Source organism: Salarias fasciatus, chromosome 2 (assembly GCF_902148845.1).
Source record: "Salarias fasciatus chromosome 2, fSalaFa1.1, whole genome shotgun sequence".
Taxonomy (NCBI): Eukaryota; Metazoa; Chordata; class Actinopteri; order Blenniiformes; family Blenniidae; genus Salarias; species Salarias fasciatus.
This window is the reverse complement of record NC_043746.1, coordinates 32441546-32465225: the sequence shown is the minus strand read 5'-3', so window position 1 is coordinate 32465225 and position 23680 is coordinate 32441546. Positions and strand designations below refer to the sequence as shown.

The 23680-nt window shown below is 44.4% G+C and overlaps 5 non-coding genes across 5 annotated transcripts; 2 read left to right on the top strand and 3 right to left on the bottom strand.

Annotated features, from left to right (window-relative positions):
* Positions 1-2981: 2981 nt before the first annotated feature.
* trnat-ugu (transfer RNA threonine (anticodon UGU)) lies at positions 2982-3053 on the top strand. Its single transcript has one exon. It is a non-coding gene; the product is annotated as a tRNA-Thr (tRNA).
* A 3489-nt stretch (positions 3054-6542) lies between these two features.
* trnat-cgu (transfer RNA threonine (anticodon CGU)) lies at positions 6543-6614 on the top strand. The gene has a single exon. It is a non-coding gene; the product is annotated as a tRNA-Thr (tRNA).
* A 4158-nt stretch (positions 6615-10772) lies between these two features.
* Positions 10773-10844, bottom strand: trnat-cgu (transfer RNA threonine (anticodon CGU)). The gene has a single exon. It is a non-coding gene; the product is annotated as a tRNA-Thr (tRNA).
* Positions 10845-14483: 3639 nt separating this feature from the next.
* Positions 14484-14555, bottom strand: trnat-cgu (transfer RNA threonine (anticodon CGU)). The gene has a single exon. It is a non-coding gene; the product is annotated as a tRNA-Thr (tRNA).
* A 4755-nt stretch (positions 14556-19310) lies between these two features.
* trnav-cac (transfer RNA valine (anticodon CAC)) lies at positions 19311-19383 on the bottom strand. The gene has a single exon. It is a non-coding gene; the product is annotated as a tRNA-Val (tRNA).
* Positions 19384-23680: the final 4297 nt, after the last annotated feature.

Here is a 23680-nt window from a genome sequence, read left to right as displayed (position 1 = left end):
GTTTTTGGTGAGAACATAACTATATAACAAGGTTAAAACATAAAAAAGTGAATTTTGCATGATATAGCTCCTTTAACACTTCAGCTCCTCTTTTCAGCTATTTTTTGGAACTTTTTTTTTTAAATTTTAGCTGTTTTAACCATTTTACCCCTTTTTAAGCAGTTCTACAGGCTTTTTCCAACCATGCTTAATGCTCTTCGTTTAGAAATTCTAGATATTTCAGGTTTTCTGTCTATTTTTTCCCCATTTCCTGTGATTTTAGATATTTTCCTGATTTCACTGGTACCTTTATGTATTAATCCCTTGTGAACGAATCATTTTGAACAATGCTGTGGCACATCACTATAATAGAAAGAAGTTTATTCACAGTTTACGATGTCAAATCTGCATGGAGCCACTGCAGAGGCACTGAAGAGCCACCTGTGGCTCCAGAGCCGCAGGTTGAACACCCCTGCTGTATATGTATACTTTCCTTCATTGTGTTTTTTCTGAATCATTTCATGTCCTTCAAACTGACGGAGGAGCTGAAGAACTTTAGATCATCAGATGAAAACCTGTGTTGTTAAATCAGACCAGCTCAACATGTAGAGGAGGACTGAACGTGAGTCAGTAAGTGAAGAAAAGTGGGGCCTGATGGACTCCAAGGGCCAAAATTAATCTATAAAATATGTGGTGGAAATTTCTATTGAGTGCATGCTTTACTGTTTTGCAGTGCTTAGATTTATTTGTTATAAATACCCGTAGCTCTCACACACTCAGATGTGTGGGGAACCGCGAATGCTTTGTCTAGAATTTACTTTTCCTGATAATCTTAGCGTAGCAGCTGCGGGACTCGTGGGAGTCTTCCTGTGTCCAGCCTATGGCTGGGTGCAGTCAAGGCCTCTGGGAGTGAACGTAGCAGATCGTTATTAGAGGCTTGCACGCCCCTGCGAGGGCAGAACTCACTCTGTTACTCTGTTGACTGCGTGACTTCTCCTGCTGTACAGCATAATAAAAGATACCAAAACGAACTCACCGGCGGAAGCCCTTTATTAAATAAAATTGCCATAACATATATTATTTAATTCAGTTCAGCTTTAAAATGGCCCGCAGCGGGGCGTGCAAACAGGCAAACCAGACATTTTCCTGGGGCCCCGGCTTTAAGGGGGCCCCCCTAGGTGCAAATTGTGTGCAAAAAAAAGATTTTTTTTTCAGTGTGCACGGATGGAGTGGGGGCTGATGAATTGCTTGCTTGGAGCCCCCAAGGACCCTTGCCCCACCACTGAAAGTGGTAAATACAACACAGTCATTTCTAGGCTGCTTTTCGAGAGAAAACCCAACAGATCCACATGAGCAAGCATAAGCACTGTGGAAAGGAAAAACTCCTTTTAGCAGGAAGAACCCTGCAGCACCAGGCTCAGAGGAGGAGACTTTCTGCTCTTCCAGTTGGGGTGAGGGGACAGAAAGAGAGACAAGGAGAGGACAGACAGACGGATTGTCTGAATCAGCTCGGTGCAGGTGGATCAGCACAGGAGGCCTCAGATGGAGATCCTTGGGGATCCTGTAGGGGGAGACAGAGAGACGGTGGTGAATGACATGTAGCAGTGAACATGTGGGGTGAGAAAGGAGAGAAGACGCCTGAAACTGGTTCCACATGGCAGGAGCCTGAGGATAAGGTTAGGATAGAGGATAATGTTAGGCTTAGAATAAGGTTTAAGACTGATGTTAAGCTTAAAATAGTGGCTGGTAGATGTGTTTTGCGAGAGAGTCGGAGCCAAGGAGAGACAGCCTGAATGTCCGTGAACCTCTCCTCTCCCCCTTGTTTAAAATTGATGAGTCCAAAAATAAGGATGAAGGTAAAAGAGAGGGTTGTGTGAGCAGCATTATCTGTGTCATCTCCCTGTCACCTGTAGCTGCTGCCTCACACACCTGGTGCTCCTCTGCACTACCGCCATTAATAAACAGAAACAAACCAACAAATGGCTCCTACAACATCTGTTTTCCTCACATTCTTCCAGTGTTCAACAGTGTTCAGCTTGAATTGTTCTAATGTTTCACCTCATTCACATTTCTTTCAGCCCACCCCTCTGGCTTTGTTTGAAAAAAACAGACATACAGCGGTCCACATCTGGCTTAGTGCTGATGTCTGTATGACAGCTGTGTCTCTGTGTCACAATAAAGGCTGTCAACTCGACGTTCACCTCCTCTTTTAATGACTCCCACGACTTCCACATCTCTAAAATCATCTGGCAGGTGAGACATTATTGTTCATATTGTCCACAGACTGCCGGTTGTTTCTGATAATTCGGCCGAGTTTAATATGGCAAATAATGAGGAATGGACCGTGTTTCACCACTAAAAGTGCGAGTGTTTTTTTTTTTGACGGTCAGCAGGAGCGCGCTCTCGCAGCGCAGGACAGGTTCGGCTTGTCCCCCCCCCTCCACAGCGTTATTCAGCCAGGCTGGGCCAGGCACACATCCACACTGAAATATATCAAAGTGAATTGCATAGCTTGCATGTGTAGACCCAGCTCCCAGACCCAACTTTGAAAAGCAGAGATAACGGCGACATTTTTTTCTCGTGCGAAAAGAGTCTCGCGGTAACGCACCACGTTACCTCCGTTAACGGCTCAGCTATAATATATATACTGAAAAACTTAGAGAACCCCTAATCTCTTCTATTAGATCCAGGGACCAACAGAAATCCTTGAAAGCCCTGGCTTATCAATAATTATATGAGACAATAAACCTTGAGGCTCACCCGATTGACGCAGACAGCGCTGAAGGCTGACAGGGCCGTGCGGGGCCCCCCAAGGGGGTTTGCTACGTCTTCGTTTCATAATGCCGATTGTTGTCGTTTCTGTGCAGTACATGTATTAGCACTTGGGGTACCCGGTGTCTCAGGGGCCTCCTTGCGGGGCCCCCCTATAAGCCGGGGCCCCAGGCAATTGCCTGGTTTGCCTGTTGGCACGCCCCGCCTCTGGTTGTCAGGCATCAATCTGTGGCATGGTGGGCAAGTGGTATGGCCTTGGTCTTGTAAACCAAAGATCATGGGTTCAACCCCCATCCATGCCTCTGACTTTATCAATATCAGGAGTCATTTTGGGTTGAAGAGACAAACTGGCTAATGTTGAGTTGACAATCAGCCTCTCTCCTCAAGAGCAAAATCACAAGTTGAACAGAGAGAAGTTTACAAATACACGATGGCCCTCATTTAACAAACGGTATGTGGGCGTACGACCATATGAAAGATGGGATCGGCATTTATCAATATGATCGTGATCGTACAGAAAGATGAAATCTCACGACAGGTCTGACATCATGTACGCAAGTGCGGACTTGTGGTGCATTACAGAAAAACCTGGGGGAGCGTGAAAATAATTATAAAGCACATCTCAAACATAAAGCACACAAAGCACAAGCAACACACATTCAGTGGAGATTAAAAAGTAAAAGAATAAAAAAATTAAAAAATGCCCTTACAGAATATCCTATAATATCCCCCCTTGTGGGCTTAATAAGGGATTTTTAACTTTTTAACAACTCCACTGGTTCCATCCTGCCACGGAGAGGAGGCAGTTTTAACAGTGCGAAAAGAGGAACACGCTGCTGCAGAGCAGCTTCAGACCCAGCAGGGGAAATGCTGCTGATCAGCCCCGAAAAGGAGTGTGACTATTCTGGCCTGTGCAGATTTACACAATATTGCATTGGCCGATAGAGTGATCAACGCCACGAGAGGAGCTGATGTGGGAACCAGCAGAGGCAGGACCTGAAGAACCGCTACTGGAAAGTAAATAAACTCTACAGTTTAGCAAATGATTTATTTAATCAGTGATGTGATGCCAGTAACCTAGAAAATAACATATGAACTAAAGGGAGATTAAATACAGACAGAGGACGTTTAGTCAAACATTTTATTAAGACTTCTATAAATTGTCTTTCATTTAAGCAGATCCGGCAGCGGGTGGCACACGCCGCCCTTGGTGGCCTGAGTCCCGGGTCCCGCTCGGTTGGGGTCCTGCTCGGTCCGGGGTTCTGCTCGGCACCGGGTCTGGTGCTGGGTGTGTCTCGGTGTGACCGTCACTGCTGTGGGGAGCAGACCGGGCCGCGGTGTCGCTGCTGTCTGACTTTGAGACATAATTAAACAAAACAATAAAACTCTGAGCTGCACAACATGAGTCAGCCTCATTATTTGTAATATCAGGGTTAAATTGACGGACCTATAATCTGTTCAGACCTCAGCCGGTGTCCGTTCGTCCAGGTGACACTATTCACCGCTGCCATGATCGTCCTCCAGACAGCGTTTTTCTATTCCCTTTTAATTCCAGTTTTTATTCTTCTGAAGAGCTCCACCTCAGACCTGACAGGATCGATTTCCAGCACCGAAAAAGTTATTTTTTTCACCAAAATCAGACCTCAGTGGGCGCCACTTCAGAACTATGCATATTTCAGGGCGTAACATTGTTAATGACGATCAAATTCAGCATTTACCAACACCCGATCACTCAAACGCTGAGATCGTCGAGGTACGGAAGTTTCAGTAATGCCACTCGAGGCCCGTCGTACGATGAGCTCACTGCTCAGATTTACATCCGTTTGAAAGATCATTTGATAAACGAAAGCTGTGATGTGTTTTCACCTGGGGTCTGTTGTATGGTATGATTAAGTATGATTCACTGATCCAGGCTCAACCAATCCAGAATGTTCAGGGTTTATTGGATGCACAAAAGACCAGTCCAGGATGAAAACACACAGATTCAAGCTGGTGAAACCAATCCTGGATCAATGTACACATGTGATTCATTAAACAGACTTCCAAGATCAATTACAGAATTACAAGACAAAGAGAATGGTGTCTTTCACTTCTCCGGTACAAGAAGTTGCCCGGGAGTTGCTCTTGTAACCTGGAGGTTCTGGGTTCAACCCCCATTAAGTCAATCTGCTGAATGTATCAATTAAACATGGTGCTTCAGAACATCTCCCTCCTTCAATGTTCTTCCAGAAATAATGTTGGAAGTCAGCAAAGAGAGAACTTACTGCCACAGAAGATCGCTCTTTCTTAAACCTATCATTTGATTCTCTATAATGTTTACAACAACACACAGAGACCAGACTATCGTCCACTTCATTCAGCCCTCAAATGTACAGAACTGAGAAACTGTTGTTTCTCCTCAAAGCTCAGAAGCAACTCTTCAGTGAAGTTGTCAACAAGTAACAAGTCATCCAGATCCAGTCATCCAGTGGTTTAAGATCCACAGTTATAAACAACGTTGGTTTGAAGGAGCTCCTTCAGATATTTCTTCACAGAGTCCCGAAACTGTTGCTCCAACAAACCCTGTTGTTGCATCACCTCAGCAAGAGGCTCCATGATCAGCATCCACCCTTTGATGGTCACACACCTCCAAATAAAACTGACGCCAAACACTTGAACCCAACCACTGAAAGTGAAAGATACCCAAAACAAACTCATTCAAGACCAAGTGGGAAGAACTGAACACAACAGAAATCATTGAAGCGAGCTCTCTGGATGGACCAAATCATTATGGTCAGTCTTAAAGCTGTAGTGTGTAACTTTTAAATGTCTATGAATGTCCGTTTTAGCCAAGCCACTACTAGTGGAGATGACAAAATGCAGATTAAGCCGATCGGCTCCTCTAACATGTTGCAGGATTTTTCAATATATATAATTCTTGCTTTGTGTGTCGATCGGCGACATTCCCGCACTGGCGCGCAGGAAATTACACATTTTACATCACAACAAGAAGGGAGGGGGAGGACGGGAGGGTCTAAGAGCAACAGGCTCAGCTCACAGTCTCAGGCAGACCAAGGAAGCAACATGCTATCAGGGTTTCCGGCAGACCTTTTCAGTCCGGGCGCAGCCCTCGCTAAATTGTGCAGCGCCCGGACAACGGAGAGGAGGAAAAAAAACCCTCTCCGACGGTTGAACACCTGCAGTGTTAGCAGCGACACCACACGACACCCCCCCCCGGCCAAACTCCTTTCCTGCAGGAAACACTGTACTTTGTGTGTAACACTTCGTTTTTCATCAAGAAGCCGCTACTGGACACCAACGGACAACAAGGATTTCCGCTGACGACCACTGGGTCTTTTCATCCTCTAACCTGTCAGTTACAAATTAGCAGGCACCTTGTCTCCCGTTTTAATAAGCTGTTTGCGTTTCTGTGGCAAAAAAAAAAGAAAACAATAATTACCTCTTCGGAAGAGTCCGTCTTTTTTTCACCAGCTGTCCTTCTTCACACAGAATAAAAACCGTTTCCAAAGGTGATTCGCGCTGTGGAAATGCGAATCACCCTGCAGCGGCTGTGGAGGGGGGGGGGGGGGGGCACCGGGGACACCTGGGCGTACGTCATGTGGAAGCGCCGGCTTTATTGTTGTAAGAACGCAGAATTCTGCTGGAGGGCGACCGAAGTTACGCACTATAGCTTTAAATCCCAAACCAGTTTCTTCGTCTGCAGAACAACTCAGAGCAGGTCCAGAGTGACGTCTTCAAGAAGAACTGCTCCAATTTGGGAACATCTCCCTGTAGTGATGTTCTACTGATGTGGCATGGTGGCCAAGTGGTAAGGCGTTGGTCTCGTAAACCAAAGATCATGGGTTCAACCCCCATCCATGCCTCAGAAGGTGAAATGTTGTGTGCTCACATGGGAAATGAGTTGCTTCAACTGATGGCACCAGGAGCTTCAAGCATAGGCATGTGTATGGCTGGCATTTGCCACCATCATAGTAAATGGCCAAATTCCCACTGGCTGCATTTTACTTGTGACTTGATGCATCCTGCAGCTGCAGCAGAGTCCCAAGTGATCCGACAGCGACTTGGAGTTAAACCCGAACCCTAACAATATCCCGCAATCATTTTCCCTCGTTCCCCGCAAGCTGCCACTGATGGACATTTCCTCTCAGAACTGAACTGTTCCTCACTGACATCCTCCCGTTCTGTCTGAGACGCTCAGAGTTTAAATCTCCTTTCCATCGTCTCAGATGGCGTCCCTCCTTGCAGTGATGGGCAGATAAAGCCTCCTGAACCCGTCTGTATGTGGCAGGGTGGTGTATTTTTAGTTTCAATGTGTGGACAACGCTACCTGGCCAATTTCTCCCCAGGAGAGAGTTAGGTGATGTTCTTAAACCAACTTGTTTCCTGAACCTTCCTCCATCCATCCATTTTCAACCGCTTATCCGGGACCGGGTCACGGGGGCAGCAGTCTCAGCAGAGATGCCCAGACTTCCTGTCCCCAGACACTTCCTCCAGCTCTTCCGGGAGGAAGTGGAGTTAGTGGAGGGATGCTACCATTGTTACCACCAATTCTTTATGTTCATGATGCTTTCAGGTGTGTACCTGATAAACTGCAGGTTAGAGTAATATTCAAGCTTGAGCGAGTTCCACTGCACAGCTTACAGTCCTGCAGTATCACTGACCTGCAGGACGAGCGGAGACTTTCATAAAGTCCCTCAGTACGTAGCTTTAAGACCCAACAGGAGGACGTGTCGGGGCAACAGAAGACATGTGGTCCCCCGAGGTGTGGTCATGCTTCTTGCTAGCTTAGCTTTAACGGGCTGTTAGCGCTGCACCTGCTGCTGAGGCAGTAGCCTCATTCATCTGGCTCTGATTAATGTGGAGACAGTTTCAAGGAGTCAGTGTGTTTGGGTGTGTGTGCGTGTGTGTGTGTGTGTGTGTGTGTGTGTGTGTGTGTGTGTGTGTGTGTGTGTGTGAGCTGATGAATCACCAGGAAACTGTGGGAAACATTTTCGCAACAGTTACACCACTCTGAAGACCTCTGCTTGTTTTCTGGCCTTGAAAACAGTTTGAACTGGACTCTGTCTTGGTCTCCTTCAGCCCTGTGGTGGACGGTGACCTGTGACCTCCCCGGGGTCCAGCCTGTCCTGCAGGGCTGGATTAGTAATTCCAGAGGCCCCTGGGCACTGAAGCTCACAGGGCCCCCTCCGACTGTAACCAAACTCTCACAGCAATTACACCAGTGGTGGGCCGTCAGGGCCTGCAAAGCCTTCTCTGCTGGCCTAAAAAAGTTTCCGAATTACAGACTGATGTAAATTATATTTTGTCCATAAATAATTAATAAATGATTCCAAACGGTATGTTCCAGTTCCTTTCATAGTTTTCCCGTGGTTGCGCTGCTTCCAGACATGTTTTTTTCATATTAAATCATTTAACCAATCAGATTTCAGGCATCATCTGTTGCTAGGGTCAAAGAAATCTGCCTGAGGCCTTCACTGTCCATTCTGATAGCCCAGTAAAGTAAAGTGAAGTGTCAATCAGACAGTTGCTTCAACCAATCAGATTTCGAGTTGGCGACTCAGAGCCTTCCGGCTAGCTACACTAACAACAGCAGATCCAGGCCTTCTGATTTACATTCACCAAGAGATACAGTAGGGGGCGGTATGCACCTAAGTTGGTCGCCTACAGCAATTATTCCAAAGAAGAAGAAGAAGGAGAAGAAGACCTGAAGAGAAATAAAACTGAGGCCAGAAATACCACAGGGCAGCTGGACTTTCAGCCCTGGCTTTATGGAACTGAAACGCACGGATAATCTATATGACAGAGCAGTTGAACTCTTTTTGAGGAAGGAAAGGAGGATGTATTTTGTTTTCAAATAATCAGGATTTTGGTGAGTAAAATGTTCCTCTTTTCCTAAATAATATTGCTGTTTTATTAAGTTGTTGATGCACATTGTATGTGCACAGATGTAGTAGGAGACTTGTGCACTTCAGCAAAGGCATTTATTCTGGCTGCACAAGTATCTATCTGCTGTGCAACAACTCTTTATGTGCATATCTGCACAGTAAGAGTTTTTTTTTACAGACATAAAATAGTGTTGAGAGAGAGGTGGATTGGTTCAGGTGGATCTGTTCTGAAGGCCTTAGTGTGAAATGCACGGTCTGCCACTGAATTACACACACACACGCGCGCGCACACACACACACACACACACACACACACACACACACACACACACACACACACACACACACACACACACACACACATATATATACTGTATGTATATACATATACATATATATGTATATATATATACACATACACACACATATATATGTATACATGTATTATATACATATATATGTATATATATATATATATATATATATATATATATATATATATATATATATATATATATATATATATATATACATATATATATGCTCATAGTGGCCTCCTCACTCCACAGAAAGCTCAGTGGCTCTGGCCTTTTGAAGTTCTTCTTCCTGATCTTTTTCTTTGCAAAGTCAATCACATCCTCAGGGTCCTGCTCCCTCACCAGCTCGGACTCCGTGGCCGTTAACGACAGGGCAGAACGTCTCTTATGACCCAGAGTTTTCCTCAGTTCATTTTTTAATTGTTTTCAATTGTGAGACGGGCCTCTCTCCCTCACAGCTGGATCCAGGCAGTGCCACGTACAGTCCAATGAAAGAGCAGAAAAACAGCTCGGCCAGGTAAAGTCACCTGTGAGGCGGGTCACTCCCTCCGGTGCTTCTACGGTCTGCTGCACGATGTTGCCAGATTTGCCACTGTGTTTCCAGCACAGACACGGTGTAAAACCAGCACAACTCAATAGAAAGCAGCCCAAATCTCCATCTCTGCAGAAAATGCTTGTTAAAACCGTAAAACTCTTATTTGTATCATAAAAAAACACATCACAAACACATAACCTCAACATTAACCCGCCGACATGTTCAAAAGAAGCCAGTCTGGCAACCTAGCACAAACCACACGGAGCTGCTCTCTTCACAGGGCTGTTTATAGCTCCACACTTCCATCGCTCTTCAGCATTTTTTTTTTGTGTAATTGTAGTTTCACTTTACCGCAACGACTAAGTACTAAAGAGTTTGTTCTTCTAATGGGTATAATATTGCTGCAAAAAAAGAAAAAATTCTGGCAGCAGAGGGCCCCTCTGAGCCCGAGGGCCCTTGGGCACGTGCCCAGATTGCCCATTCAGTAGATCCGGGCCTGCTGTCCTGGTATCCTTGGGCATGATCGTCAGTAAGTTGTTCCATATTCAATATTCGTGATGACATAGGATAAGCTTGTCGTTACTGAAGTTAGCCCAAAATGCTCAGTCAACCACGGGGGGCGGGACATGACACCTGTCACCAGAATGAATGAATGTATCTGCTGGGCTGTAAAAAATCAGCCCATTTAGAGATATTCTATGTTTTCCTTTTTATTGATTGGTGTTGCTGCTACCTTTGGTTTTATCTAAAGTTAAAACAATCTGTTGTAAGTTATTTAAAAAATAATTTTCTCATCTTTTTTGTATTAGCTGTGTTTTTGTGCTCGGATGGCTTAGCCCTGCTCGCCCATTTATACCAGCCGTCCCTGGGGAGGAGGGATGCCATCTCAACTTCTGAGATGGTGGAAAGAAGATTTAAAAGCTGAGTGTCTCAGACAGAACGGGAGGGTGTCAGTGAGGAACAGTTCAGTTCTGAGAGGAAATGTCCACAAATGGTGCAGCGACGACAGCTTGGGGGGAACGAGGGAAAATGATTGTGGGATATTGTTATAGGGTTCGGGTTCGACTCACTGTCGAATCACTTGGGACTCTATTGCAGCAGCAGGGTGCATCAAGAAAAAAGTAAGATGCATCCAGTGGAAATTCAGCCATTTATTATAATAGGGCTTATTAGCTATGTATCTATATTTGAGGGTTAAACTGCAATGTTCCTCTGTTATTAACTGAATGTATTTGCTGCCTTTGTAGGAACACTACAGTGTAACTCATAACATTCTTTCTTGTGAGGCATGGATGGGGGTTGAACCCATGATCTTCGGTTTACGAGACCGACGCCTTACCACTTGGCCACCACGCCTTACCACTAGCAAATCAATAATGTTTGTAGAACCCTCTTGACTCCTTAATAGCACAGTAAATAACTGTTTCAGGAGTGGAGCGGTTCTTTTTGAAAACATCACTCCAGACCTGCTCTGAATTGTTCACCAGAAGGAGAAACTGACTTTGGGAATTGAACCTGAGATCTTGCTGTCCTGGGATTGAATCCAGAACTTTTGGGTTCCAAGAGTGACGAAACTGGGATTGGGGAAAGTGGGACATATTTTGAGATAACTTGCCATGGAGATTAAGTTCCAGGATTAATTCAGTCTCATCCTTTATCTCAGTCAGAGTTTGACACAAAAACCAATCAACACAGAAGAAGAGGGAGAACCGAGCTCCTCGTCTGCCTGCAGGAGAACTTCCTGTTCTGGAGAGTGAAGCACGCCACTCTGGTTGTCATGGTGACTGTGATTCTGTAATTGATCTTGAACGTCTGTTTCACGAATCACAGGTGTGCACTGATCCAGGATTGGTTTCACCAGCTTGATGAATCTGTGTGTTCTCACCCTGGATTGGTCTTTTTTCCATCCAATAAATGCTGAACCCTCTAGTTCAGAACAGGATGAGTCTGGATCAGTCAGTGCGACTTCAACACAACAGACCCCAGGTGGATACACTGATAATGTTACTGTAGACATGAAAGTGACAGTCCACCTTCTAAGGCATGGACGGGGCTTGAACCACAGGATTTTTGATTTACGCGACCAACGCCTTACCACTTGGCCACCACGCCACATAGCAGTGGTTGACAATCGGCAGCCTGTGGACCAAAACTGACTCATTAACAAAAATGTCCCACTTGCCAGATGATTTTTGGAAAGGAGAGAAAGATGGTGTTATAAGATATGAAGCCACATTACTGCATGTAGTTCGGATATAGAGACTGGCATGTTCAGTCAGTTGCAGTTTTTCTTATATTGGACATTTTGGACTCTGGATATTTCGTGTTTGCTGCAGTGGATTTTTTGCTGGATTGGACTCAAACTCCCCATCGCTGGATGAAAACACCGTCAGTAAGTTGTTCCATATTCAATAATTGTGATGACGTAAGATAAGCTTGTCGTAGATGCTAACTGTCTGACGTTACTTGTCTTCAATAGCATTGCTGTCATTGCTGTCATTGCTGTATTGTGGCCATGTCGGCTTGGTTATTGCATGAACGATAAGCCACACATGTTGTTTGTACACTTGTTGGTGGTCCATCCATCATCGCTGAATGTCATTGATCTTCTATCCTTCGTTTTCCACCCCAGTCTGCTTGACTTATTCACCTTTATCTGACTCAGGTTTGAGAAATTATTGGTAAAGTCCACGGCGCTGTCCATGGTGCTGAAGTAGCTAATCTGTGTCTAGAATATCCAGCAGGTGGCTGATGAATTCATGGCGCTGTCCATGGTGCTGAAACAGCACAACCTGTGCTCCTCAGCTAATTGTAATTCACCCTCTCTCCATTTTGCCCTTCTCTCTCCGTTTCCCATTGTTAACGCTACTAATTGATCTGCTGTGCCATACAGGATGTTACTGTGCAGTGTCTATTGTTGGATTTACTTTGTTTTACATAATAAATGGACATTTGCGAAGCAAATTCGGTCTTTTTATGAGTTCATTTCATATTTTAATGGTTTAAATGTGAGATTTCCTTTTTATTTTAGACCATTCAGTCTCTTTTGAGCAGCGGCCAAATTCAGCACAGATCCAGATCAGATCCATACTGTGAATTGTTAACAATTGAAATAGCAAATAAGTCCCGCCCCTTCTTCAATGTGACACTGGCTCTGCGCCTGATCTTAGGGACCAAGTCATTATAGTTTATTCAGGTTAGTTAAGTATCGTCTTTATTGGTTAGATAGTTTCACTGTTTATGAAATTTCCCCTTGTGGGATCAATAAAGTATCTATCTATCTATCTATCTATCTATCTATCTATCTATCTATCTATCTATCTATCTATCTGTCTATCTATCTATCCATCTATATTCATTTATAGAAGTGCACTATTACTTTTTTTTACTCAGAAACAGCTAAATCTCATCAGATCAAAAATGTCTGAATGAAATCGATTGATTAGGTCAGTGTGGACCATGAACCCTCTGCACCTGCAGATATCATTTAGACTGAGTCAAATTAGGAGGAGAAGTGATCCTGCTTATTGACATTAACACCATATGGAGTTTAAAGTGACTGACAGAAACAATTCCCCTCATTCATCAAACCTTTCAAATGGCGTAAACGTGAGCAGTGAGCTCATCGTGTGACAGGCCTCGCGTGGCATTGATGAAACTCTCGAACCTCGCTGATCTCAGCGTTTGAATGATTGGATGTTGATAAATGTGGTGGCTGAATTTAATCGTCATTAGTAAGTTACGTCTTGAAATATTCATGGTTCTGTGGTCAAATATTCAATATTCAGTAATTCATGACCGACTGAGGTCAAACACCGACAAGGAGCAATTTTGGGAAAAAAAACCAAACTTTTCCGAGCTGGAAATTGGTCCTGTCAGGTCTGAGGTGGAGGTAAATCAGGATGAGCTCTGTGGAGGAATAAAAACTGGAATTAAAGGAGAATAGAACAATGCTGTCTGGATGAAGGTCACGACGGCGGTGAACAGGGTCACTGTGGACGAACGGACACCGGCTGACGTCTGAACAGATTATAGGTCTGTTAATTTAACCCTGATATTACAAGTAGTGAGGCTGACTCATGTTATACTGCTCTGATTTTTATAGTTTCGTTTAAATGATGTCTCAGAGCCAGACACCAGCAGCACTGCGGCCGGGTCTCCTCCCTCGCTGACCAAACAGGACTGAACCGGATCCGGGACTCAGGCCATTATGAATGAATTTCAACATGTTTTCTGACTTGTGAGAATGTGAAGCTCTTCATCTCACCACTGAGCAGCACACAGCAGATCAGACATCAGAAAATATTGATCCTGAGATCAATTATATTCTCACTGTGGCTCCCTGATCAAACCCCTCACCAACCACTACTGATTCTGATCATATTTGGTGACTCCCTCGTGGTTTTGGCCCAGCATTCATTTAATTTCTAATCTTCACACGTAATGAAACATCCTCATCTCTCAGGTGGTCTGGATCCAGCCTTTATCTGTTCAGTTTATGTTTGACAACCAGCAGCGAGGTGTAGTGACCGACTCAGACAGATTGTCTCTGTTTAACTTTCTGTTGAGTTTGCATGTTCCCTCAGATTGCAGTGAATGAAGCATTCTTATTCATGCAAACTATTTTGAGCACTATTTTCTTTCAATGCAGTATGTAGTAGTCAGATCCTGAACTCACACTTGAATTCAGCTCAACTGTGAAGACATTCATTTCACCACTAAGTAAATATATAACAACTATTTTTTGATATAACTTCTTCTAGACGTCATCTACAGGTAAAAAGGGATATCTGAACAGATAGTCTGGGATATGAATGTTTCGAATGTGTAAGAAGTTGATTTTTATGTCTTTGTAACCACCTGAACTTCAACCAACCATGAGGCAATGGCGATAGCTGTGCATTTTTTTTTTTCAGAATGAACATCAACCATCCTGTTAAATGAGTCTTTTTTTATTCTGTTTTAATGGTGTAACATATAACTTCGACCCTTCTGAGGTATGGATGGGGGTTGAACCCATGATCTTTGGTTTACGAGACCAACGCCTTACCACTTGGCCACCACACCTTATCAATAGTCCAGTAATTCCTTTTGAAGACGTCACTCCAGACCTGCTCTGAGTTGTTCGCCAGAAGAAGACACTGGCTTTGGGAATTGAACCTGAGATCTTGCTGTCCTGGGACTGAATCAAGAACTTTTGGGTTACAAGAGTAACAAAAGTGGGATTGGGGAAAGTGGGATGTGTTTTGAGATAACTTACCATGGAGATTAAGTTCCAGGATTTATTAAATCTCATCTACTATCTTTGTCAGAATTAAACACAAAAACCAATCAACACAGAAGAAGAGGGAGCACCCAGCTCCTCATCTGCCTGCAGGAGAACTTCCTGTCCTGGTGGAGTAAAGGACGCCACTCTGGTTGTCACGGTGACTGTGATTCTGTAATTGATCGTAGACGTCTGTTTAATGAATCACAGGTGTGCACTGATCCAGGATTGGTTTCACCAGCTTGATGAATCTGTGTGTTCTCATCCTGGATTGGTCTTTTGTGCTTCCACTAAATGCCGAACCCTCTAGTTTTGAATTGGATGACATGAGTCTGGATTAGGGGTGTCTACGTTTACATTTTTTTCTACACGTGTAACCAGGGGGGTATTGCACAAAACCAGGATAAGGGATTAAGCCGGCAAACTGTGGTTATCCTGTGGCGATCTTGTGGTTATCCTGGACGAAGTTAGCCTCAAGTCGATTGCACAAAAGCTGGCCAAGTTTATCCCTGACAAGTCACCATGGTGGTTTATTCTCTGCAGCTAACCTGCTCCACAGCAGGCTAACTACCAGGATAAGATTAAACTGCTGTCAACAATGCGAGAAATGGGCGTGGTTTACAGCATTTCCTGGATTTTTCTACACATTACATCATTTAATCCTCCTGCAGCCAAATCTTATTACTGTAGTCATTGCATCTGCAGGGTCTGGTTGACTTTAGTATTATTTTGTTGCTCAGATTATATGAAGACCAACATAACTTTCAACACAGATATTTCAGAATCCTTTCTTTATTAATACAAGTCCTCCAATAAAAGGTTCACAATAATTGTAAAGACAATGGAAAAAAAAGACCTTAATGAAATTGGTACTAAACCACACTGATGTAAAAAATAAAGAATAAAAAATAAAATAAAACAACCCTGAAGCTACACAATGAGTAAAATGAGAAAAACAGGAAAAATGAATGTATCACACCACTGAAATGGACTACAATATAACAGACAGCATCATTTTGTCTTAACTGTCTCCTGAAAATAGGAAAATCCTCCTGTTCCAGGACTCCACCTTTAGGAGTGAAAGGGTCCCACATCATTCTGACTCCACTCTTTTAACAGCTAAAGTCATACAGAAATTCTTTCTCAGCAGACAACAAATTTATCACTTCATGTGATAATTGCTCTTTGGGCTGCACTTAAGTAACTTACCAGACTGCAGAATATTTTTATGTTAGGTTTCACCTGCTACAGGTTCTTTTCTAGCCGGACAGGTTTGTTCTTCATGACAGATGAGGGATGAAACAGAACACAGCATGAGGACAATTGATTCAATTAGATAACACGGACACAGAGTTGAAATATTCTTGAATAAATATCCTAAATATTGGCAAAATTCACTGAGTTTGGAACTCACTCCACAAACAATGTTGCATCAAGAGCTTATACGAGAGAGGCTCTGCTCGTGCTACGGACAGAAGGAAAAACTCCATCAGCAAACCTTCCTGCAGCTGGCAATTTGGCCGGGGAACGAGACGGAGGAAAAGAGGGCCAGAGGCCGATGGATGGAAACCATCCTCTGCTGCAGCCGACTCGCTTGGCTCTTCCGTGTTGGATGGCCATTGACTTTTGGGTCAGACAGGTAGTGTGGCCGAGTGGTCCAAGATGCTGGATTAAGGTTCCAGTCTCTTTGGAGGTGTAGGTTCAAATCCCACTACTGCCAGTTGGGCAGCCTGTTGAGGCTTCTGTGATACTGATTGAAGCAGTCAGCCAAGCCTCTCTGGTGAGTCAGAGAAATGGCAAACCTGGATCATTTTCAGAGATCACCTGGGACTTGTCTGCTTCAACAATGGCACCAGACAACTCCATCAGTGATTCACCTGGAATCACATTTCCAAGAAAAAGCACATCCACGTTCTTTGGGACATCTGGGCCAGATCCACTGTTTTGTTCCTGCACAAAATTGCTCAAATCCCATTCACTAATAACAGCTAAGTTGCACCTCTTTCTCTTCATTAGGGGTGGCAATGACAATCTCAGAGACTTTGCATTACAAAGAAAACAGATCTCGACCGCACGCCCATGAAGGTCAGATTCCACTGGAGAGAGAATATATTCGCATCCCAGACTCATCACTTCGAAGTATTGTAGCCCTGCAACTCAGGGATGAAACATGTACGTAAAAACTTCAATGCAACCTGGAGTTTTAGGCTGCGTTCACATCAGGAAAGCCCAAGACTGGAGTCTCTCTGGTGGGGGGAAGCTGAGAATCTTCACACATTCATTTGGTTTGGCTCGCTTTCCAACTGCACTTTAGACAGAGGACCAAACGCATGGACGTGGTCACCCAGTTGCAACAGCGGCTCATTTTGGGGCACTGTCACCTGAGACAAGCACTGACCAGACAGGCAGAAGAAGAAGTTCCGCTCATTTGATTGGTGTGGGCCAAAACCAGAAGCCCCGTCCCAGCAGCCGGCTTGCAGCTAACTAGAAACAACCATGATAAATAGTCTTCTGATCACCGTGGAATGTGTGCTTGCACATCCGAACCACTCCACATCTGCCCAGGAGACATCTTCTGGCGCATTCTTTGTACGTCTGCTTCCTCTGACTGCCTTTGCTCGTTGTTCTACTCAAATGCATTGTGCTCCACGTCACGTCCTCTCACGACAGCGGTTGGATAGTCTGCTTCGAGACTGGCAAGTTCAGTGTGAGGCCATCGTTTACGAGGGGGTCCAGAGTTCGCCCAAAAACACCCGCATTTTTGATCAGGGGAGCTTTCACACATGCACAGATGATGAGCCTTCTCCCAGAAAGTCCTGATTTGGTCCAAGGTGAGGATCTCACAGGGCCGGTGTGAAAGTGCCCCTGAATGCCTGCTGTCGCACATTGACAACAGTCCTCCAGGTCGGGTGCATTATGGCTGACTTGACTGTCAGAGTTGGGGTCCGTTACTCAAAAAAGGAAAGAGTTACCGTTACTCGTTTCTTTTGAAAAAAGTAGTGCCTTACACTACTTGATTACTCCATGGAAATAGTAAAGAAGTTACACTACTCGTTACTGCATAGTGCTCCACGGAGCTGTGCTCCGGTATATCCTTCCGCGGAGCACTGCGCATGCGCAGGTCTGTGTGTATCAAAACTTTATTTTAACTTATTGAAAAGAAAACACATGTTTTGAAATGTTTTATAACCATTCGGATTCACTTCACGTGCTAATACACCGTCCCCTGGACCACTGGAAGGAGGATTTTGTCCACTTTCGTAGTCCGGCTCTGATTGACTTCCAGCTAAGCTTCAAGCTAAGCTACTACGATGCTAACAGCTGGGAACCAGCCGGATCAGAGACACAAGGTATGAGCTCGTCTAACTTTGTCAATTGGTTAGGGAAAGGGCGTGGGTCCCTAATCTTCGGAGTATTCATTTAAAAGGGGCATTTACAGTCGGAGGGAGTGCAGTGTTGTCAGTGGGGCACAAATTTATATCAGGCAACCAATTTTACTGTGACGGTTCCATCAGCCCTGACCCGGAAGAGATAGCGAGTAGCTGCTCGTGTGGTCACCGTTCCATCTACTGGTGGTAATAAAAAAAACTCCGCTTAAAGCTCGGGTTGGCGATTTGAATGAGATACATTTTTTTAAATACTGGTTAAAATGATCTTTATGACCCGATGGGAAGCAATTCATAGCGTGTTTTTAAAGTAGTTTGGAAAATATCCGCTATCTGTAGCAGGAGTAAAACGGGGAAAAACAGCAACCAATCGTCTTGAGGGGCCACCTTTTTTTAAACCAATCAAATCCCTTCACCGTTCGACCTGCCCCCTGCACGTACATGTACGCGTGCACTGACCCTGGTTCAGTGCGTGCGTAGAAGGACGGAGCGTCGTTGCAGAATGGTGGAGAAGAATGTTTGGGGGTTCACTCACCGTTCAGTGCGCCATACCCTGGCGTTGTGCAAATAAAGAAAAACGAAGAAACGAAGTGCTGAGGACAGGTTACGCCAGGAACACACTCCTCCAATGGGGTGGGAGCTGGGCGGAGCTAGCTAGGCAGAGCCTTGGGGAGATGCTAACGCTAGTTTTCCAAGATCGCCAACCCTAGCTTTAAATAATAATATTTTGGTTGCTCTATTTGCAGTCATTGTGAAAGTAACGATAGTAGCGTTTCATTTGTAACGCTAGTTTAACTACCAATCCAGAAGGAGTAGTGCCGTTACACTAGTCGTTCCCATCAAAAGTAATTTAACTACTTGTAAAGTTCATTACTTGTCGTTACATACCCAACTCTGCTGACTGTACACCTTCATTTCATTGACAACAATGGCACGTGCTGCTGCCAGGTTTCACTCCTCCAACGTCTCAGGAAAAACACGATTCCCTGGTTTCTCCATCATATCAAGCATGTCATTCCACTGTGAAATTCACACTGCACTCAATGTCTGTAAAAGGCTGGCTACTAGGAAGCAAGAGTTTCTCATCTGACCTCCTTTAAAAGCCAATAGATCGGAGGCAAATGCCATCAACCAAAACACAAGTGGCACTGGCGCACACCTGGATGTGCATGTTTCCGCCCTGGGTCGAACAGGGGACCTTTCGTGTGTGAGACGAACGTGATGACCGCTACACCACGGAAACTCTTCCGCAAGCGACACATGACAGCGTGGACAAGTTTGACTTGTCTTACAACCATGACTGTGTTTTCAGCTTTGGAGATCACATTGATTTGAGGACATTGAGGACATCGAGATCGCACAACATCCATGGGTTGACCATGTTGAGGAAGTTGGATGGCTGTGATGCTTCCAACTGAAAGCAGGTAGAACAATTCCTGTTTGAGTGAAATCTCCACCAGTGAGGAAGTTGGGGAGCCCAGGCAATCCACTCTGCTCTTCCCTCAGCAAAATTCAATCACCCATCCATTGACAACAGCTGAGCTTGGCCACTTTGGTTGAACTGGGGGTGTGGTTAAATCTCTGTGATACTTTACATGACAAGAGCAACAGGTGTCATTCAACCACACACCCATGGAGTGACCATTTCACAGCTGAGAAGCATAGTGGCCTCCCAGACTCATCAGCTGGAAGCAACACAGCCATCCGACAACTGCTTACTGCACGTTTTACTGTTGCTCTCAAATGTCCTTGTCGTTGAGCAGAGTGGCGCAGCGGGAGCGTGCTGGGCCCATAACCCAGAGGCCGATGGATCGAAACCATCCTCTGCTACAGCCGACTCTCTTGGCTCACACACTTCTCGGTCCCTGAGGACCAAGAAGTGTCCTGTGGAAATCCTGCTTTCTGAAGTCTCGCTATACAGCACAGATGAGTCATATGCTGTGAATTTCTCCCTCCTTAGAGTGATCACCCACTTCTTCCTCACATTTCTGTCTTGCTCCTGCTCTGTCTCTGTGTTATTGTGGCTGCAGCTGAATAGAATCTCATATTTAAACTAGTCTAGTGTGTTTCATGATTCCAAAAACACAGATGAGCAGGTGTTCTTTCCTGATTGTTTCACTGATAGTTGATATAGTTACTATTTTAATTTCTCAGTTAACTTTGAATCAACATGTTCCTGGTTTTAGAAATATTAACAGGTGACCTGCAGACTGCAGGTGGCTGCAGACCTGTTTAGGACTTATCCTTTAACTCCCACATTAAAGCTGAACCTTTAATAATGTATGCTAGTCTCTGTGGTAGGACGTCATGATCAGCAGTATCAAATGCAGACAGAGACTAGAACAGAGACCAGGACAGGGGCCAGGACTTTATTGCGATCATTTATTAGTGTTTATCACTACTTATAATGTGTTATACCGGGTGCTTCAGGTAAAGTGTTACCAAAAAAATTATTTGTGTTGTGGTCAGAATTAGAAAAAAAAGTGGGTGTTGTTTTGCGATAACAATTTCAGACATTTTAATAGATAAATTGTGAAATGTACCAAAGGTTATTGTGACAGACTGTTCACTGGAAAAGAGAAGTTGAAAAAGCAGAAATTTTTTCAACAAGCAGACTGGAGAGACAAGTGCAATACTATGTAAGCCTGTCCAAAGTCACGGAGGACACTTTGTGACTTTGCATTGGTTTTAAAGAGTACTGTTTTTAAAGTAACTTTATCTGATGTGAGAGTCACATGAATCAAGAGTATATAAATGGTGTGAACTGATATTATTTGATATTTCAGCGGAGTCGTCATAATAACTAAAAGGAGTTTCTGGTGTTTGTTTCTGCCCCTGAACAGAAAGCAGGTTGGATCCAGACGACCTGAGAGATGAGGATGTTTCATAACATGTGAAGATCAGCAGTGAAATGCATGCTGGGTCTAAACCATGATATGATCAGAATCACGAGTTGTTGGTGAGGGGCTTGATCAGGGAGCCACAGTGAGAATATTATTGATCTCAGTATCAACATTTTCTGGTGTTTGATCTGCTGTGTGCTGCTCAGTGGTGAGATAGAGACTCATGTTGTCAGAAGTCACAGGTTGGTTCCTGCAGCAGCAGCAAACCTGGGAACCACACACTCAGACACAGACACACACTCACACACTAGGAGGAGGGGAAAATGGAGAGACAGCACGGCGACGGCTGTAACAGAAAACATGTTGAATGTATATGTTACATGCCAGGATGTGAAGTAATATATTAGCTGTCTCATAGTTTAGGAGCATCTTGAAGACTGTGAGGAGTTTGCAACCTCAACGGGAAATCAAAGGAAACCCATCAAAGCAATCAGAGGATGTGCAGTCTCTGTAAAGAAAGACTATCGAGCCCAGGCTGGAGAGACATTCCTGATCTGAGGTGAAAGTGCAAACCATTCCCATGCTGTGAAGTCCCAATTTCAATTCCAAGATAACCTTTAACCTTCAAAATTAAATCCAATGTCATGAAATCAGACTGGACACAGGGAGTCCCCACATTGTTTTTGGACTGTGGGGGAGAAGTCGTGGAGAAAAGCCAGAGCCTCCATGACCTCCTCATGACTGCTGAACAGCATCTCCTGCCAGACTGTCAGGATGTTGAACTCTGTCCACGATACCAGCTGCTCCTGGACTGACACACTAACTGCTCCCTTCAGTGAACTCAAAGTCTGAAGGACTCTTACATCTGCAGGTGTGCTCCTCCTCCAAGCCCTGCTTCCATTATCCCTGCAGGTGGATCAAGGACAGGATGGTTCAGATCACGAGCCTCGGTGATCCTGGAGAGGGAGAGAGACGACTGGAGGGAGATAGTTCATCCACTAGAAGAGAGACAAAGGTCAGTGACTCCTAAAAATGATCATGTTCCGTGAGAAGGTCCTCCAGCAGTTTCAGCCTACAGCAGCTTCACTAAGAAGACGGTCCAGGAAGTCCTGAACCAGCCCAAACAGCAAGCTTTATAAACAGAAAGGTCTTAAAGCAGAGACTGTGTCAGCCTCCCTGGCAGACTCTGGGAGCTGGTTCCACATGACAGGAGCCTGATAGCTAAAGGCTCTACCTCCTGTTCTACTGTTAGAGAACCAGGAACCTCCAGCAGACCAGCACTCTGAGAACCAAGCGTTCTCCTGGGACAGTCTGGGACGAACAGCTGTTTAAGATATGATGGGGCCTGGCTGTTCAGAGAAGCTGATAGTGTTCTGATGTGTTCTCTCCTGCTGGTTCTCCTCAGAACTCTTGCTAAATCTTTTTGAACCAGTTGAAGACTTTTTATTCATTTGTTGGTTCCTGATAACAGGGAACTACAGGAGTCTACTCTGGAGGGAACAAATCCATGGATTAATTTTCCAGCATCGCTCTGAGTCAGCATGTTCCTGATTTTAGAAATATTAACAGGTGAAAGAAGGAGGTCCTGCAGACCTGTTTAGGACTTATCCTTTAACTCCCACTTTAAAGCTGAACCTTGAATAATGTATGCTAGTCTCTGTGGTAGGATGTCATGATCAGCAGTATCAAATGCAGACAGAGACCAGGACAGGGACCAGGACAGGGACCAGGACAGGGACCAGGACAGGGACCAGGACAGGGACCAGGACAGGGACCAGTCCTCTATCTGAGGCTGTGAGAAGATCATTAGTGACTTTTACCAGAGCTGTCTCTGTGCTGTGATGAGCTCTGAAACCTGACTGAAAAGACTCAAACAGGTCATTGTTATATAAATGGTCACAGCTTTCTCTAGGATTTCAGAAATAGAGGGAAGGTTGGATATTGGTCTGTAACTTGTTCGAACTCCTGGATCAAGGGTGGGCTTTTGAAGACAAGGTTTAATAACAGCAACCTTAAAGGCCTGTGGAACATAGCCTGTCACTAAAGATGAGATGATCTGATCTAATATTGATGGTAAATGGCCATAATATTATCTTTTGTGTGTTTAAATTTGTATTAAATGAAAACATAAGGAGCAAAGAGACAAAGGGCTGGACAAATGTGGATTTGAATCTCATGAGAATATTGTTAAATAATGTTGTGATTTATTTTGTATGTTTCATATTTTTTACATTGTAAACATTTGAATGACCCTGAAGTACCTGCCCGCGATCATTGAAATGTGTCCGCCTGGCTCTCACCGTAGCTTCGACACAGCCGTCAGGCAGCCTCTGCTGCTGCTGGCGGCATCGCTCCGACTAGTTTGGCATTCCTTGGAGAGCGCAGCGAGGTACGTCGGTGAAATATGATTGAAAAGTCTAATATTATAAAGATGAAATTGCACTGTGAAATGTTTGTTTAAATGTTTATCTTTTTGTTTGTATGCATGCTTTTCAAACAGTTTCACGATGTCGTAAGGAGTGTATCTTGAAGGAATAAAGAAACCTAAACTGGACTGTCTTTAAACAGTCTCGTTGGGATTGGATCCAAAAGACATGTTGTTAGTTTAGATGAGGCCACAACCGAGGAGAACTCAGAGAGGTCTATGGGATGAAGCTGGAGAGCTGTTAGTCAGGATCAGCTGACAGATCTGAAGGT